The sequence below is a fragment of the Staurois parvus genome, unplaced genomic scaffold, assembly GCF_062004578.1.
Source record: "Staurois parvus isolate SC_StPar_1 unplaced genomic scaffold, SC_StPar_1.0 ptg000886l, whole genome shotgun sequence".
Lineage (NCBI taxonomy): Eukaryota > Metazoa > Chordata > Amphibia > Anura > Ranidae > Staurois > Staurois parvus.
Window position 1 is genome coordinate 4330262 of NW_028318682.1, and position 18433 is coordinate 4348694.

At 39.5% G+C, this 18433-nt stretch overlaps 1 protein-coding gene and 1 pseudogene across 1 annotated transcript in view; one reads left to right on the plus strand and one right to left on the minus strand.

Annotated features, from left to right (window-relative positions):
- Positions 1–18433, plus strand: part of EVA1A (eva-1 homolog A, regulator of programmed cell death) — a 576027-nt gene that overhangs the window by 159286 nt on the left and 398308 nt on the right. The window lies entirely within an intron of this gene.
- LOC149442455 (uncharacterized) lies at positions 2214–9755 on the minus strand (annotated as a pseudogene).

Sequence of the window (18433 nt, forward strand, 5' to 3'; positions counted from 1 at the left end):
CATGGTATAATCATTCTCTGAGCAACAAGTGTTTTTGCTGTCCTTATCCATTTTTTTTTCTCTAAAATTTAAAAAAAGTAAAACAATCAATTTATAAACTTCTATAACAAATCTTTAGGAAATATTAGCTTTTTTTTTTGCAAATTTACAATATAGCAGAATAGCAAGGAAGCCTACCACTGCTAGTGTTCTTGGCAGTCAGTTTGACCTTCCATTGTCTATGTAGCACTACCCCCTTAGTCACTAGAGATTTGGGTCCTCTCATAATCCTGCACAGCCAGGCAACACGCATTCCTCACAGACCTGCATCCAGAAGACAGTAACCAGTCCTTGATTTGTGTGTTTTGATGTTTGTGTGGGTTTTTTTTTTATATTAATGGGTTTAGAACTTTGGTATCCCATACACTCACTCCAAGGGAACTGTAACTTGAGCACTACTTCCTGGTTTATTCGCTCCGTCCTCTGCCTATGAGCTGGTGTGTCGGTGGCTGCTTCCAGACTTTCTGCAGGGCTCTTCCTACCCTGCTGCACAGGTGGTCCTCTCTAGGGGCCAGTGAAATCCTGAGCTTTCCACCTTTTCCAGTGCTACTGCCTGGGGGTGAGCCCCTTCTGAACTAGGCCTCCTCGCCGGGTCCTGCACCTCAGCCTTCGCTCTCCATCTTCCACCCAAACTCTCCTGCTGCTGAGCAGGCTTTCACATTTAAGCCACCTGCTTGGGGATTGGCCAGGGTCCCCTAAGTGTACAGGCCAGCCCCTTCTCAACCACCCACTACTACTAGAATCTTCACAATTCTAGAGCAGGGAGAAGTATCAGGCAATTGACCTATAGAGCTTCTCAGCTCTGACCAAAAATTGACCCTATTACACCCAGGCTGCTACTCAAACCTCCTAACAAAACTTAACTCTAGCTTCCCCCTGGCTAGCTCGAGGGGCGCTACATCTATAAGTGTGTATACCTTTTCAGTCATTGTGCTGTCCAGTTTTTAGCATAACTGCAGATATTTTCTATAAAAATCTCCGGTTTTGCTTGGAGCCTGCCAATAGCTGGCAAGTGATTAATATAAAATGCTAATATAATTAACTGATTCAAAAGAGAAAATCCTTTTTTGTTTACCATTGGACAGAATGAAAATATTAAACTTTTATTTTATTTACTGAGATTATTATTACATCGAGTTTATATAGCGCCAAAGGGTTTGCTCAGCGCTGTACAATAGGGGGGGACAATACATGGCACAGTACAACAAACCGTATGAGGGGTAAGAGGGCCCTACTTTTTCGAGCTTACAATCTAGGAGATGTGTTCAACATATTAACTAAATCCTTTCATATTCATGAAAATGTAAGTGCTTTTTACATACCTGTGGCATTTGTACTGAAATAGGACTTTACACTGAGGAAAAGTCTAATATCAAGTGGCTAGACCAAGGTACTACCGGTAAACAGTTGCAAAGGTGTTATGTTCCACATGACTGTCCTATGCCTTAAGTGTTTGTATTTTGTCTCTGCTCCTCCCTTTCCTTTGGTTTAATTCATGCTGTATAGATGGCCCCACCCTTTTATTCTTTTCCCAGTGTTGCACTTCAGCTTTTAGCCTCATTTCTTATGGAAGTAGATCACATTAATATCTTTTGATCATACATTTCCTCAATGTAAATCGTTGCAAAGGTGTTATGTTCCACAGCACTTTCAATGCTTAGGTTGGAGAGACAAAACAGGTAGGTTCTATTGTATCAACGAGTCTTTTACTTTTGTTTTCATCTTACTTTTTGTTTGACAGTCCTCTATAATATATCCCTAGTTGCTTCCTGGCAATCTGTAGTTCTGCAAGGTGTCTATTGAGAGCAGGTAAAAGGGGTCATATGTAGGGGAGCTAAAGTGTGTTTTCATAAGACATATATGAAGCTTTCAGTAGTTAAACTTTTTTTTACAAAGTTTTTAATAAGTTTAATAAAAGCATGCAGAAAGTAAAATTAACATGGTTCTGAACAAAAATAAAAACCTGACCATAATTTTCCATACAAAGTTTTTTTTTTTTTTTTTTTGCTGGAGTTGAGCTTAATCCACAGCAAACTATATCTTTTGTAAATCTGCAGTAAAAGCCTGAAAATGCTGGCAAATTATAGTAACTTCTACTGCAACATACAATCAAACTGAAACTGTACTCATGATATCCAAGAGGCACTCAAGAGTCCCCTTTGGCATTCTTGTGCCTAGAAGCTTATTTTTCCAGAAGACCCATTCTGAGGTTCTAAGAAATTTTAAAATTCTGAACCCAAAACCAAAGTTTTGTCTTCTGAAATGACAATTAAGACTAGGTCACATGGGTCCATTTCAGGATTAAGTGCATTTACTTCTTGGTCCTGTATGATCACAAAATCTAACTGTTAAATGTTTATCTCCCCTGCCATTGTAAATTCCTGGTCCTGTGCGATTTATAAATTCAAATTCCTCGGTGTCTTCATTCTATTGCTCTTTGGGTTCCCAGTCCTTTATGACAAATTCTTCAGTGTGCCCTTCCTCCTCATAGACTTTCAACTCTCCAGGTATAGGAAGTACAGCTTATGATAGAAAGCACAGAGGGTTGAGAGATGGGGTCCTGTGGAAGGAATTTGTTAAACATGTTCAGGGCTTCTTTTGTGAACTTTGAGTGATATTGGCACTCTTCTGCCAGGACTTGAGCTTCTTTCCAGGGAGTTTCCCATTTGAGCAATAAAGAACTGCAAAAGCCCAGGAATCTACATTTGGACTAATGACCAAAGACTGGTGTCATATAGGTGATGTGACATTGAAATGACAATGCTGCCAATAGTTTTAGGTTGAATTATCAGTTTGGTTGTGTTGCATTCTTTGTCCATGCCCAAGACATTTATTTTGGATGCCAAATTTTTATCACAAATAGTGATGTAACCCTATGACACTCCAGTCCCACTCTCACCCTTGAAAGTCCAAAAATTTATATATAAACCATTTTAGTGTCAGTGAAAAATTATATACAAAAAGTCCAAACCATTATTCCTCCATATTCTGCTTCATCATCCCCGTGTATTTTCAAAGAAACCTACTTCCAAAGGAGAAAAAAACTAAAATAGTGTATTAGCCTCAATTATATAATCCATGAACATTTTCAAATGTGCAAATATGAAATATTCAAGATTGTGAAAACTGTGTACACTCTATATATATACACACACGTGAACATTTCAAGGTGACTAAAGGCTTTGATACTTTATTTGGGATAATTGTATGCAATTCAGAGTAACACCCTGGACTGTCACTCCAGTATAGGTATCACTCCCAGGATTGGTTTCCATGCTTCAATCAGATTATAAAGTCTCCTCATTCACCTTATTTCCTTGTGTGTCATTCATAGAGAAAAGAAGCCCACATAGTGTAGTATGTTTAAAAGATCTAGTACATTTTGCTTACACTTAGGTTTCCATCAATCAGCAAACTGTAAGCAATAATAAATGTACTAGATCTTTTAAACATACTACACTGTGTGGGCTTCTTTTCTCTATCGATGAATGACACAAGGAAATAAGGTGAATGAGGAGAATTTGAAGTCTGGAATCCAATCCTGGGAATCATACCTATACTGGAGTGCGAGTCCAGGGTGTTACTCTAAAGGCTCTCATACTTCATTTAGGGTAATTGTATGTAATTCAGTCACCTAGAAGTGTTCACATACAGGTGAAACTCAAATTAGAATATTGTGCAAAAGTTAGTTTCACCTTTTTAAGTTGCATTACTGAAATAAACAAATATGAGACTCATTACACGCAAAGCAAGATAGTTCAAGCCGTGATTTGTCATAATTGTGGTGATTATAGATTTTGGGTTTTCATGAGCTGTAAGCCATAATCTCAGAAAATTCTAATTGTGAAAAGGTGCAATATTCTCGGCTCAAAGTGTCCCACTCTAATCAGATAATTAAGCCATAACACCTGTAAAGGGTTCCTGAGCCTTTAAATGGTCTCTCAGTCTGGTTCAGTAGGAATCACAATCATGGGAAAGACTGCTGACCTGACAGTTGTGCAGAAAGCCATCATTGACACCCTCCATAAGGAGGGAAAGCCTCAAAAGGTTGTTCCCAAGTGCTGTATCAAAGCACATTAATAGAAAGTTGTGTGAAAGGGAAACGTGTGGAAGAAAAAGGTGCACAAGCAGCAGGGATGATCACAGCCTGGAGAGGATTGTCAGGAAAAAGCCATTCAAAAGTATTGGACTTTCACAAGGAGTGGACTGAGGCTGGAGTCATTGCATCAAGAGCCACCACACACAGACTGATCCTGGACATGGGCATGCCTCTTGTCAAGCCGCTCCTGAACAACAAACATCAGAAGCGTCTTACCTGGGCTAAAGAAACAGACCTGGTCTGTTGCTCTGTGGTCCAAAGTCCTTTTCTTTGAGAGCAACTTTTGCATCTCATTTGGAAACCAAGGACCCAGAGTATGGAGGAAGAATGGAGAGGCACACACTGCAAGATGCTTGAAGTCCATTGTGCAGTTTCCACAGTCTGTGTTGATTTGGGGAGCCATGTCATCTGCTGGTGTTGGTCCACTGTGCTTCATTAAGTCCAGGGTCAACGCAGCCGTCTACCAGGAGATTTTGGAGCACTTCATGCTTCCTTCCGCAGACTAGCTTTATGGGGATGCTGACTTCATTTTCCAGCAGGACTTGGCACCTGCCCACACTGCCAAAAGCACCAAAACATGATTCAATGACCGTGGGATTACTGTGCTTGATTGGCCAGCAAACTCGCCTGACCTGAACCCCATAGAGAATCTATGGGGCATTGCCAAGAGAAAGATGAGACATGAGACCAAACCATGCAGAAGAGCTGAAGGCCGCTATTGAAGCATCCTGGTCTTCCATAACACCTCAGCCGTGCCACAGGCTGATAGCTTCCATGCCACGCCGCATTGAGGTAGTAATTGCTGCAAAAGGGGCCCAAACCAAGTACAGAGTACATATACATGTTTTACTTTTCAGAGGTTCAATATTATTCTATGTACAATCCTTGTTTTATTGATTGCATGTAATCTAATTTTCTGAGATTGTGGATTTTGGGTTTTCATGAGCTGTAAGCCATAATCACAATTATGACAAATCACGGCTTGAACGATCTTGCTTTGCACGATATGCAAATTTTTCGAGTTTCACCTGTATGTGCCAACTGCATTGCACAACATTTTCACAATTTTTCCTCTGGCATTCCTACATAAAATGTAAAACAGAAGACCTTTAGGAAAGGTTTCAATATCACATGGAACACCAGAAACCATTATTATTTGGCTTTAATCTCTCCTGCTCACCACCCCTTCACTGACAGCACTTCTGGTCTCACACATGGTTCCTATTTACAACTCCCAGGAGAGTCCGCTGTCCCCCACCATGCAGCCCTGACCGGTTCTTGCCTATCCTGTTTGGAGGGTACTCCTGAGTTCGGTCAGCAAAGAGCAGATTGTGGCCAAGATAAATGCTGCTGCCCAGGTCACTACTCTGCACATGCGCCAAATCACCTCTTTCTCCCACATGTTTCTCCAGAGTACACAAGGTTTGTGTGTGTGCTTATTACTTGAATTAGTGAATAGAAATCTGGGAAAAGATATGCAGGAGATGAGCACCCCGTAGATCCGGTCATGTATAAATGGGTGCCCCTCTAGGAAGGGCACATGCCTACAGTGCCTAATGGGAAATCTGGGCCTGGTCAAGAGACTGGGTCCTGTGAAAGGAATTTGTTAAACATGTTCAGGGCTTCTCCCAGTGAGCTGGTGGAGGAATGATATTAGTACTCTTCTGCCAGGACTTGTAGACCTGGTACAGAATTTTCTCCTCCACAGCTTCTTTCCAGGGAAAGTTTCCTGTTAGAGCAACAAAACCACAACCCAGGAGTCTACACTTGTGTGCCATGAACAAGTATTTGGTCATAACTCCCATCTCTGTTGACATATAGGGTATTATTATTATAGTATTTATATAGTGCCAACAGTTCGCTCAGCGCTGTACATTACAATGGGAGATAATACAGGAGACAGTACAATAATGCAATACGAGGGGTTCGAGGGCCCTGCTCCTTTGGAGATTACATAGGAAACACTTTACCCCCTTTCCCCATTCTACCATACTATATGGGCAGCACAGTGGTTAGATCAGCAATGGGCAAACTATGGCCCGGTGGACCTTTTAATCCGGTCCGCGGAGCTAGGCTCCTCTCACAGTCCGCCCTGAAGACCGGTGTAGCATGAAAACCTGTCTCCTATGAGGATCTGTCCCCCTCGACGTATCTGCGCATGTGCCGGAGATCGCCGATCGGCTGCTAATGCCTGAAACTGGCACATGCACAGATACGTCGAAGGGGACAGATCCTCATAGGAGACAGATTTTCATGCTACACCGGAAGGGCGCGGGAACACGGCGAGAGGAACGCGCGGAGCAAAGGTAAGTGAATTGACACAGGGGGGACTTGGGGACTTAATATGGGGAATGAATTACTATAGGGGGAATGAATTATTATAGGGGGGAATGAATTACTATGGGGGAATATTACTATACTTACTATGGATGACACATACACATCATTCATCTACTCTTGATCCGGCCCCCAGGTCCAATATATGAACCCATTGCGGCCCTCAAGTCAAAAAGTTTGCCCACCCCTGGGTTAGATGGCTAGTATTCTGCAATATTTTACTATTTGTAGCCATAAAATTGCGTGTAAATCTAATTTCACACAAAATGATTACGAGTTATAACTCAAGGAGACCCTGTCACAAGACCATTAATTTCAACAACCATCTTGTAGATTATGTGCATGTTATGAGTGTTCTTGATCAGTCAAGGCCTGGACTGAGCGAAGCTAAAAGGGAGGGCCTGCATGACTGGGGTGTGCAGACAAGGCGGAGCGTGTATTTTGGGTGGGAGTCTAAGCAAGAGGAAAAAGGGGGGGTGGTTACTTACTTGATTTGAGTACGCATCGAGGGGTGGTCTTGCCAGGATTTGAAAAGGGGGGTTGGGTCTTGTCGGAGTCAGTCGGAGCTTGTGCCAACACGGGGGTGGTTCTAATTTCACACAATGATCACAAGTTATAACTCAAGGAGACCCTGTCACAAGACCATTAATTTCAACAACCATCTTGTAGATTATATGCATGTTATGCGTGTTCTTGATCTGTAAAAACCTTCCTTGTGTAGATATCCTAAAGTGCTCAGACTGCTGCTAGGTGCTGACATCATGAATGTTGTGTCAGCAGTCCCAGCAGACTGAGCAGAGGCTCTATAGTATTCACTTCCCCCTGGCAGCTACATAAAAGGTATAGGGAGGTGAGGGGAAGAGCAGTGAAGCTGGGCCAGCACAGACAGTAAATAGCCCTCCAGCACAGAAGGCAATGACCTGCAAAGTGGGAGGGGGGCTGTGCTAGGGAATTGACTCTGAAGTAATTTAATTTTCTAGCACATTGCTGATGGAAAGGAACATTAGAGGGAAAAAAGTAGGCACTTCAAAATAACTGGCAACAACTTGAAAATGGTAAAATCGCTTATTTGAAATGCTTGTGGGGTTTTTATAGGGGGGGGGGGGGGGGGGGGACACAAACCTTGCTTGCAATGTTCCTTTCCACCACCAACATGCAATAAAATTAAATTAGTGCAGAGCCAATTCCCTCACACAGCCCCCTTCCACTGTGAATGTCATGGCCCTCTCCTCTTCTGGAAGGGCCTATTTACAGTCTGTGCTGGCCCAGCTCTTCTGCTTCTTCCTTCAGATCCCTACAGAACATTTTTTTTAAACAGTCATAAGGGAGCAAAGGCATGAAGAAAAGCTGGGCCAGCACACAGTAATGAGACACTGCTAGAGGATGAGGCGCCTTTTTTTTTTTCCCCCAGCACATGCAAAGGAATATTGCAAGTAAGCATTTCAAATTTCCTTTGTGCAGTAATTTAAGTTGGCCGCAGGCTTTGTTTTTTTTTCTATTAGATGCTATCTGGCAATAAAACTGAGGTTCTACCAGGTGCCTATTCAGAAGAGCAGGGAAAATGGGCCATGTGAAGTGGAGATAAAATAGTTTCACAAGACATGAGGCATTCAGCAGACACATCTATTGCTTTCAAAGTTTTTTTTTTTTTTTGCTTTAAGATTTTAAAAAGGCATGCAGAAAGTGAAATTTACCCCTATAATAGCAGAAACCCAATAATAAGGTTACAGAGCAATGTCATAAGCAGAAGATAGGAGGGATCAACTTAAAGTCACAGAAAACTAGGGATGTAACAAGGAAAGTATAAAAACTGGCAGGTTAAGGGGACAGCTTGCAACTGTAGTTAACAATTAAGTGATGCAATATGTCCGTATGTGCTGGTGCTGCATGGAAAAGTACCCCCCCCTTTAAGCTTTAATCTGCTTCCCTTGTTCTGGAGTGAGCCAGTTACTGATGCAGCACACTTTCACAGTAGCCTCATCAGGCCCATATCTTCTAAAAATCATAGTTGTAAAGATGGGATATTAGTGATCTCAAGATGTCTGTATTGAACAAAATGTGGAGTTGTTGGCAGTAGCAATCAATATTTTTCCGTAAACGAAAACTGTTCAGTTGTCAGCAACAATTCTAATTTGTACTTTCCTTTTCTATCTTTAAGAAAGGAGACCTACTAAACCAAGTTATTTAAAACAAACTGCTCACCTCGGACTCAAAAGATCATGTAGGGTTCCAGCTGTAGCCAGTTCCTGGGTCTAGATAGAATACTTTGTAGTTTCAACGAAGATTGGGTAGGTGGTGATGATGCCTGGATTGTTGCACAGAGATGGACATGGATTGCTCTTTCAGAAAGGCTCTCAAATTGGTCCTCTCACCAACTTCATGGCCACTGGGTTACCTTAAAACAAAAACAATTAGATCCTGTAAGCTCGTAAGAGTAGGGCCCTCTTACCCCTCGTACATTGTTTGTTGTTGTTGTACTGTGCCATGTATTGTCCCCCCTATTGTACAGCGCTGAGCAAACCCTTTGGCGCTATATAAACTCGTAGTAATAATAATAAACAGGACTCTAAGGAACAGCACACAGATGCCTTTGTTGTCCATGGCAAACACTTTACCCTTCCAGTCTACCATACAGTGCTAGAAACATGACATGAAGGGGAGACTGTCTGTTGCACTTTTTAGCCCTCAAAAGATTAAAAAAAAAATTTACTTAAATCACTGTTCTATATGGATCTGAAAGATCTGTCTTTTGATTTCTATAGGAATCCATTGCATTCATGTTTTCAAACCAACCCCGTATCACTGAAGATTACCAGATTGCTGCTTATTATGGTTTCAGTTTTTTTCAATTCCCATTCATTTTAACTAATCTTCAATGAAGACACTATTATATGCTGCGTCCACAAAACATGCTAAGATTTCTAAAGTCTGCAAAAAGCGTCTAGAAAGCTCATGTTTTACTTAGCTTGACATTAGCTGGTTGCCATCTACTAACAAAATGCTAATATACATTTCATGTTTTGCCCCATTTTAAAAATAAAATTTTAAATTGTTTAATACTGAACATAATGAAAATATATCAAACATGTCAACTAAGATGATACATTAAATACATCAATTAAAATACTTCTATGGTCATGAAAATTGTTTGGATTTACATACCTGTGGCCTTTTCCTGAATGAGTAGGACTTTGCCAAATGTTCCTTGGCCCAGACTCTTGATGTACTGATAGTGATCAGAGAGATCCTTAGCATACACAGTTGTGAATGTAGGTTCCATTGTACGGTGCTGGAGGGCAGGGGTCTGCTACCTTTTGAAATGAAATGGCACATTTTCAAACATCATTGAAAATAGAAAACAAATTTGGAACTAGGTCATAAATGGCCTTCTATAAATTCTATTGAAGCAAGATCTGAGTGGTCAGCCTTGCATAAAAATAAGCAAACCATGGTGAAGAAACAGGGACACTGATAGAAGTGCTGATTATATGCAAATAAACATTTGGAGGATGACACATTGGTGGGGAGGGATTACTAAAGTGTCTGAGACGTTACCCCTCGACTAGTGCCATTATCATAGCAAATCAGTTTCTATCTTTACTTATTTTACACAACTTAGACATTTTTGTCTCGGCTTTCTCTCAACTTTAGAAACAACAACTAGCTTTTACATTTTCAATTTCTGAGACCAACTGTCTTAGGTTTTTTTCTCAGCAGGAGTGCAGCCATTTGGTTTTTAAATTGTAATTTTGTAAGCTATGCTATGTGAAACAAATAAGATGGAAGCTGATTGCAAATGCATGTACTCCCTGAAGTACTAGAATATACCCGCATTCTGTAATTTTATTTTGTAAGGTTGACTGTTCACATAAACTGTGGTTTCAGGCAAGGAAATACATTATTTGTGCCCTTAATCTCCAGGTGCCCATGTGCATGACATCTAAAGTACGATTCCACCTTTGCTAAGAAATACTGTAAATTTTCCCTTTTTGAAGTTAACTAAAATCTTTTGGAGTCTAAGTAACTGACATTCAGTCCTATCTGCTAATAAAAGGTTTGTTGAAATGTATACATTGCTGTAATTTTCTATGAGTGCTTAGTGGGAAGATCTTCATGTTATAGACACATTATCAGTCCCAGTATTGCAGCAAGGGGAACAGCATTGAGCCAAATTGCAGAAACAAAATAAAATTTCTGGGCATGTTCAGTACATTGACAGTGTCCAGATAAACTATGTACAAAGAAACCACGTTTGACTGTTTTGTTAGGTAGCCATCTTTGGTTTGGATGGGTCACAACATTTACAAAAATATTTAGTGTAATAAGCTATTTTTCTAACATTAAAAGCAAAAATCAAACTCCATGCAAATGGTTAAATATGCAATGGAGACACCTATGTGAACTGTTTAACCTTCTAAATCATTTTATATTGTAGCACAAGTCTTGAAAATCCTGTCAGACAACACAACTCAATGAGTTTGTCAAAATAATGGAAAAACTTGCTAATTGGTTGTTATGGGTAGCCTCAATTGATCTTTAACCATGTACAGTATAGTAGAAATATGTTTTGAGGAAGTCTAGGATTATCAAGTTAAATGGTGTTGGGCTGAGAAGAGGGAAAGGCAGTCTTAAAAAAACCATGGTCAGTTTGATTGTTATCATGGGTCAAAGAGGGTTTGCTCCATCAAACACCTAATTCAGCATTTCACAAGCTAGAACCTGAAGAGTGTTTTTGAAAGGGGGCACGAGTAATAAGACTATAGAAGCTGCCACCACATACCTCCACTTCTGAAGAGGCTAGTAAAGGCTGGTATTCCAAGGCAGAACAAGTGTGCAAATTGTTTAGCTTTGACTTTCTAATCTGCATGCTTGTTCAGGAGTTGACAAAATTATGTAGCCTGAAATTGCTGACTTCCTAAGAATGTACTAAGTACAGGTTTCAATAAAAAGCAATTTCAATTTAATTAAAAAAAAATTCAGATGCATGGGATTGTTGATCTTTATAAGTAGTAATAAATCTATCTTTGGTTTAAAAATGGGAGGTAATCTTTTATAGCAAGTGTATGCATTTTAAATCCAGAAACAGAAAAGTCTTTAAAAAAAAAAAAGTTGCCACAGAGCAAGAGGTGAAGGTGAATCCTCTAATATTGGCACCCATTTAGGTAATTATATGCCTAAAGTCAACCATAGATTGATTAAAATGTGTGGTTCAAATTAAACCGTTGCATTTCAATCCGCTTATGGGTAGGCTAGTTGTACTGTCAACCAGCATGTGGTTTTTTCTTATCACTACCAACAGCTCTAGTCAGCAGCAGCGATCATTTGTATTCTGAAAGCAAGGAACCCTTCTGTCAGAATACAGTAGCTCTGCAGAAGGTGACTGTTTATGGGGGAATCAAAGTGATTTCTTTTCTTCAACTCATGGTTGAAGGAAAGAAAATTGCATACTGTATGGCCAGTCTCCTCATTTTGTAGACATGTGTTTAATCTCAGGGACAGGAATTGAAGAGAAATCTCCCCATCAGAGCACAGACTGCAAAATACAGATTGACTAGTAGTTCTAATTTTTTTCTTACTCTACCGGATGCAGAAAGTTTTGGTTGTTTTTACATAACTTAGCATTTATGTAAACTGACTGAAGTTTTAGATATATAAATATATCTGTAGAAGAGCCATCACCATAATTTTCTATTTGTTGTGGAATGAACATTAATCTTGACCGTACATAATACTATGTTTATATAAAGTTTTATTTAGCTATATATCCAACTGATATGCATTTGTAGTTGACTGTCAATACTTAGAAGATAAGTCAATGTTTGCTTTGTTTTAAAGTAGGTGTTGTGACTGGTTGTGGCCACAAATGGGTGATAATGGCAAGTATCCATTGACATTATTTCAGGAAAATTTCTGATGACCTAAATTAGTGGTTCTTAATATATTAAGATTACAAATGCCATGGATTGCCCAGTATATCTCCATACCCGCTCTGTCCCTCTTCAAGAGGTCATTTATTACAGTATGTGTAAGTATGAATGAGTTGGGGACCATAGATTGTAAGCTTCTTGAGGGTAGGGACTAATGTGAATGTACAATATATACCTATATTTGAAGAGCTGAGTAAATAGAAGGTGCTATATCAGTACTTGTAATAAACAGGACAGCTGAAAAAACACAAGGACTTAATATTTATATAGTAACTTTAAATCAAATGTACTAGATCCAACTAAGATTTACTTTTTTTTTTTGTGCTGACCATGGCAACATTTACTGGGAATACTGGGAACCTTCCATGTTGAGGGATCTGATCACTAAGAAATGAGGTCACTAACCAATCTTTTATAACATTGATCATTTAAAAATTGTTTTTAGATTATCTATTTAGAGATCTGGTTCTGTACCCCATCTCATGCAGTTAGTTCCTAAATCCCCAAGATTAAGGGATACTCCCCCCATTCAAGAACCCCTGCCTTAAGTGGCAATAGCAAGTACCACTAGCCTGAAGTAATGTTTCTAAGAGCAGACCCAATTTATTTTTCTACCCACATTGGGAGAGTATGATAACCCTGGGATTCTTTAACTTGGCACACATCTCCCTAAAATAACTGGTGAAGTGATATGGGAATTGTAATGTAAAAATCTAGGATGGACCTACATGGCAACCATCTCCTTTTTAAAATGATGCTTGGGGAGATGCCTGTCTGTCCTAACGTTGTCTAATACTTGACAATCTGTTCTTCTGATTCCCAAATTTTCTACATGGAAAAATTAAGGCTCTGCCCACCCACAGGGAGATTACTAGACATTCAGAAATACACAAAAAAAACCACCTTCTGTGGTCTTAGGTATTGAAGTAGCTTAGAAAACAAACTACCAGATTGCTTCAATCAATACTCAAAATCAGGACCACTACGTGCCAATACTGGACCACCTTTATATTATGCATAGATATAAGATTTTAATCAAATGTGCAGTTAAATGTTTATTTAAAACTGACAATAGATATCAGAGGGTGTTGCACTGCAATGAACAGCCTCTGATATCTATTGCCAATGCAAGATGTGTAAACCGGTCCGTACATTAGATGGTCAGATACAGGAATTCTCAAATTGGCCCCATAGCTTTCTTGTTGCCAAGAACCTGCATGCTTCTCTATGTATGAATGAATAGTGTCCATTGGTGTGTAGTCCTATGGATGAGTTGGGGGTTTGTAGTACACTGCAGATATTACCAGCATAGTCTTTTCAGATTATAAAAATGTCAGATGAACAAAAATCTCACACATTGCTATTCTTCTCCATTGGGTCTTGACCCACAGTGTTTGTGGGTGCCACACAGAAAAGGTCACTAGAGCTGATTGAGAAGTACTTTAATTTTTACATACCCATAGACTTTAAAAAAAGGACAAGTTCACCTTTTTGAAAAAAAAAATAGTAAATGCACTTTTGCAGATAAGGTGCATTTATTTTTTGTTGCAGGAGCCTGTAAAGCATTGCACCAGCGATCAGCAGATTGCTTGTAATACACTTCCAAAAAGGTGAACTTGGCCTTTAATAATATAGTAAAACATTATTGATTTTGTTTGTAGATAAGTACTCTTTATGATGCTTCTGCCCAGATTTTAATTGCTTGTAAACAAATTTCCCTTTATTAGAAAATGGATAAGTGGAGGATACAAATGTACATAATCCAAATTTTTTTTTCCCTCCTTTCCCTATTTAATTTTATGAGGTGCTATAAGATTTTGCCTGTTTAATGTGCACCCCCCACCCTCAAACACATTTTAACTTGTGTTTAAGTTGCATTCACATACCCTCAAACTTGTCTGTGTATCTACATGTTTCCCTTTTACACAAATTATTCAAAATGTGAAGGCCAAGATTAGCTTTATATTGTCCTGGAATAGACTTGTGTTTTAAATGTAAAATCCTTATGGTTTATAAATGTTGGGCTGTAGCAATGTGTGAAAAGTGTCTCCTTGAAAGGGGATAATAGGAGGGTTTTCTATCTGTGTGATACAAAGTATGTATAGTCATGGAAGCTGTGAAATTAGACACTCAGGTGCCCCCTGCTCATTATAAAACACAAGTGTCCATGGAGATGGATACCTAAGCCAGGCCTAGCTAATAGTCAAAAGTTTGTAATGTAAACAGGAGTAGGAGAACATTACCACATGCTGACTGCCCCCAGCTGTGTGCTTCTATCAGAACCTGGACTTTACTAAGAAGATATTTGAGTTAATTGATCTGCTCACTAGAGGTCTCCTGAATGACCGTACTTCCTAGTAAATACAGGTCATTTGACGCATTCGGCACCAGAGATTTTATGTCTAGGAGGTGCTGTGAGATCAGTTTATTATAGTTTAATAGGGGCACAAACATAAATGGATATATTCTAATTTAGGACCTGTATAAAATGTCCAGTTATGACCAGTTTAGTACATTTCCATAAAGAGCTTTTTATTTGCAGTTTACAAGGACTCTGCACATATAGTAGGTCACTAGTTAAATCATGAAATTCGGTGTCCCTTTAGCTTGTCAATGGCCTGTAGGGATTTTTAGAAAAATGATTTTTAAGTTTTGCTTGAGGAAAAATATGATTTATTGAAAAGGGGGTATTGTGTTAGCACTTCATTTTTTCTTCAATACGGGTTTTTTATTTTGGAAAAAAAACTAAAAAAAAAATGAAACCTAACCCATCAAAGGCCACCTTACTTTTTTCTAGCCATTAACTCCAATGCATTTTGCCATGATGTATTTGCATAAATTCCATTATTGCTTATTTATAAAGCAATGAATGATTCTCTAGATTTGATGTTTACCACCAAATGCCCACTGTAAGGTTTTCCACACTTGTGTAACACAATATGTAACCACATACACCCAGACAAGCCACATTTGTCATGGGCCTACTTCTGGATTTCCTTTCCTTTACCTGAAAATCCAAGTCTTGGTGAGATCACTTTTCTAATCCATTTAAACCTAGCAACAGCTGAAGTATTGCTTTTAGTTTTGAATAGTGTCAGATTTTTACTTATGTTTTTGACTACTATTGGGCAGATTTGCCCCCACTTCCAATCTCTCATGATGCCTTTACTAGAAGTAGGATAATAAGGCAGAGACAGCAATATTGCCCTAGGTTCTAGTCCTTCTGTCTGGCAATGTTTCCTTTTCCCTATTGGTGAGACTTGACAGGAACTGAGGGGAATTACTGTCTATGGGCACTTAAAGATGAATAATATAGTAAAATGTTGGTTTGCAGATCATACATATTTTTGATAGACTTTCTACCCCTATTCATCTCTATCCAGATTTAAATGGCTGTTAAACAAATATTCCCCTGTATCAGTGAAGAGATAAGTGAATAGAAGTGTACCTTGGATACCTACACTGTAAATATGACAAACGCCAAGCATAGTAATGACTTAAATATTTGTTATGAAGTCTTTTACAAGTTTGTGTTGGAAATACTGAAACATTAGTTTTAACATGTTTAGGCTGCATTCAAAACAGCTGAAGATGCACCACTTTTGGCAGAGGGTTACTGATTTTTAACAAATTACAGGTCACTCTGTAAATACAATATTGGCTATAATTTGTGTGAAGAATTTCTATGGGAGTATGAAACCTCATCAGGAACTGGTGCAATTTGTATAGCTTCTGTCAAATCATCACTAGACTTGATTCAACTATGTAACTTGGGGGGAGGGGGGGGGGAATCTAATGCCATGAATGATTCTATATCTCACTTTTTCTGCTAAATGAGATTTTTGATCAATCATCGTTTTAAGTCAACTAGATTTTCTGATTTTTCTGTACACAGTATGTAAAACCTTTCAGGTCTCTAAAGCTGGCCATACATGGATTAAAATGCAGCTGGTTCAGCTGGGACCAGACATATTTTGATGCATGTATGAGTAGGCTGGTTGTACACAAGTCAGTCTACTCAACTTCTGACTGAGCGGATTGTGCAAAAATTTTCCAGCAGGCTGGTTGTACAGAAGTGCTCAGTGTATTTTGATGGGGAAAGTCTCCCAGTTTTCAAAATACATTAGCTAATCGTGAATGAAGAAAAATTAATCCTGTAGGGGTTGCCTTACTGATCTTATGTATACTGAAAATATATATTTGGAGATGTACACAGTTTAACAATAGTGCACAAAAATATCCATATACGATTTTACTTGATGGATGGAATTTCAAATGGAAATTTAGGTTTATTCACTGTAAAATGGTTAAAGCAAACAATCCTTTCGTAATTTGTACAAAAATTCTCAGAACATTTGGATGTCATTCAAGACCATAAGAATTTATATGCATACTTCTATTCGTCAATGGCCAGCTTTAATCTATAGTTGGTCTTTGTTCAGACTGTGAACCTTTTTTTTTAAATTTTTGTATTCTTGGTTTTGTGTTTTTTTTTTTTTTTTGAGATCGCAAAATAAAAATATAAAATTTGTTTACTTTTTTTTGTTAGAGGAATGAAAAAAGTCTGACAGGCATGTCGAATGAAAGAGTGCCAATATTGGACAAGATTAGCTTTGTATTGTCTGGGAATAAACTGTATGCTTCCCTAAAATCTGTACAATTTATAACATCACTTTTTATAGCAGCACTTTTTATAGCAGCAGCTGAAAGTTTCTTTAAGGAGTATTGAACTTGGATGGGGTTGATGCCCAAGGAACTGTGAGTGTCAGGGACCATTGACGCATGAGTCTGCACATGCGTAGGTGTCAGACAACACATGCAGGCAGGTGGGCAGTAGGACCCAGGCGCGCCTGTCGCCTATGACTGCGCTGGGCAGGCACTAGGACCCAGGCATGCCTCTTAAACCAGCCCTGCACAGACACAAGTTGCCTGATGGTCTTCTCCCTGTTCCTGCTCTTCCTGTCTGCCGATTGCCTTGTTGCTGACCCTGCCTGGACCTGATACCGCTGTCTTCGCCTGCCCTGACCATCCTCTGCCTGCTCCTTTTGTCTGACCTGCTGTTACCGAACCCAGCTTGTGACCCGATTACTCTGTCTACCAATCTGTACCGTCGGCCTTGCTGTTGCCTACCCGGCTTGCTTGACCACATCACACCTCTTCACATCTGGCTCCTACCCGCTACACGCCATTGGCGGTTGCCTTTACCACGGTTGGTGTCACTCAGGGGTCGCGACCTGGTCCTGGTCTGCTTCAAGTCCATCCCCACCATCAGGGGCTCTGGTGAACTAGCAGACCTGGGCTTAGACTCCGTGCCCTGGGGGACTCCGGCCAGTGGGCCACTAGAGGTCGCCATCAGTGTTCGTGTCAGTGAGGACTCTCCTTAACTATGGACAAAGAAAAATCTATCTCCTTAGACCCCAAGTGCAATCTTCTTTGACTTTGGCAGCTTGTGGGCCCTCTTGCCCAGGGAATACCCTCACTGTAGCTGGCCAAACAATCCCAGCTCAGGAACTTGTTGGGTTCTACACCTGATTGCCCTCTCCCCTTATCCTGTCCTTCCTGATGGCTTTATAGGTTGGTGGTAATTTTATTTCACGGAGCTGGCAAGTATAGACATGTTATCTTAAAAACAAAATCCCTTTACCATCACTTTAACAAATCTTATCATAAAATTTTAGCTGAGCTCAAAAATCCCTTCAGATAACTAACCCACAGAACATGTAAATATACATTTTGTACAACACCCTAGCAAACATAGTAATTTCCATGACAAACAAATCAAACTGTACTTTGGGGTCCAATTTAAAAGTGATACTTTAAAGTGTTATCACTTTTGTTGAAGTTTGCGCATGCATGCCTGTATTTGTCTTCTGCAGTAGTGCTCAGTGGGAAAGTATTCATGTTCTAGTCACATGCAGTAGTATAATTATATGTACAAAGAAACCATGTTTGAATTTGCATAATCTAAAATTCCTTAAAAGCCGAGTTCCACTCACCCTGTCGTAAAATAAAGTGAGCTACAAAAACTGTA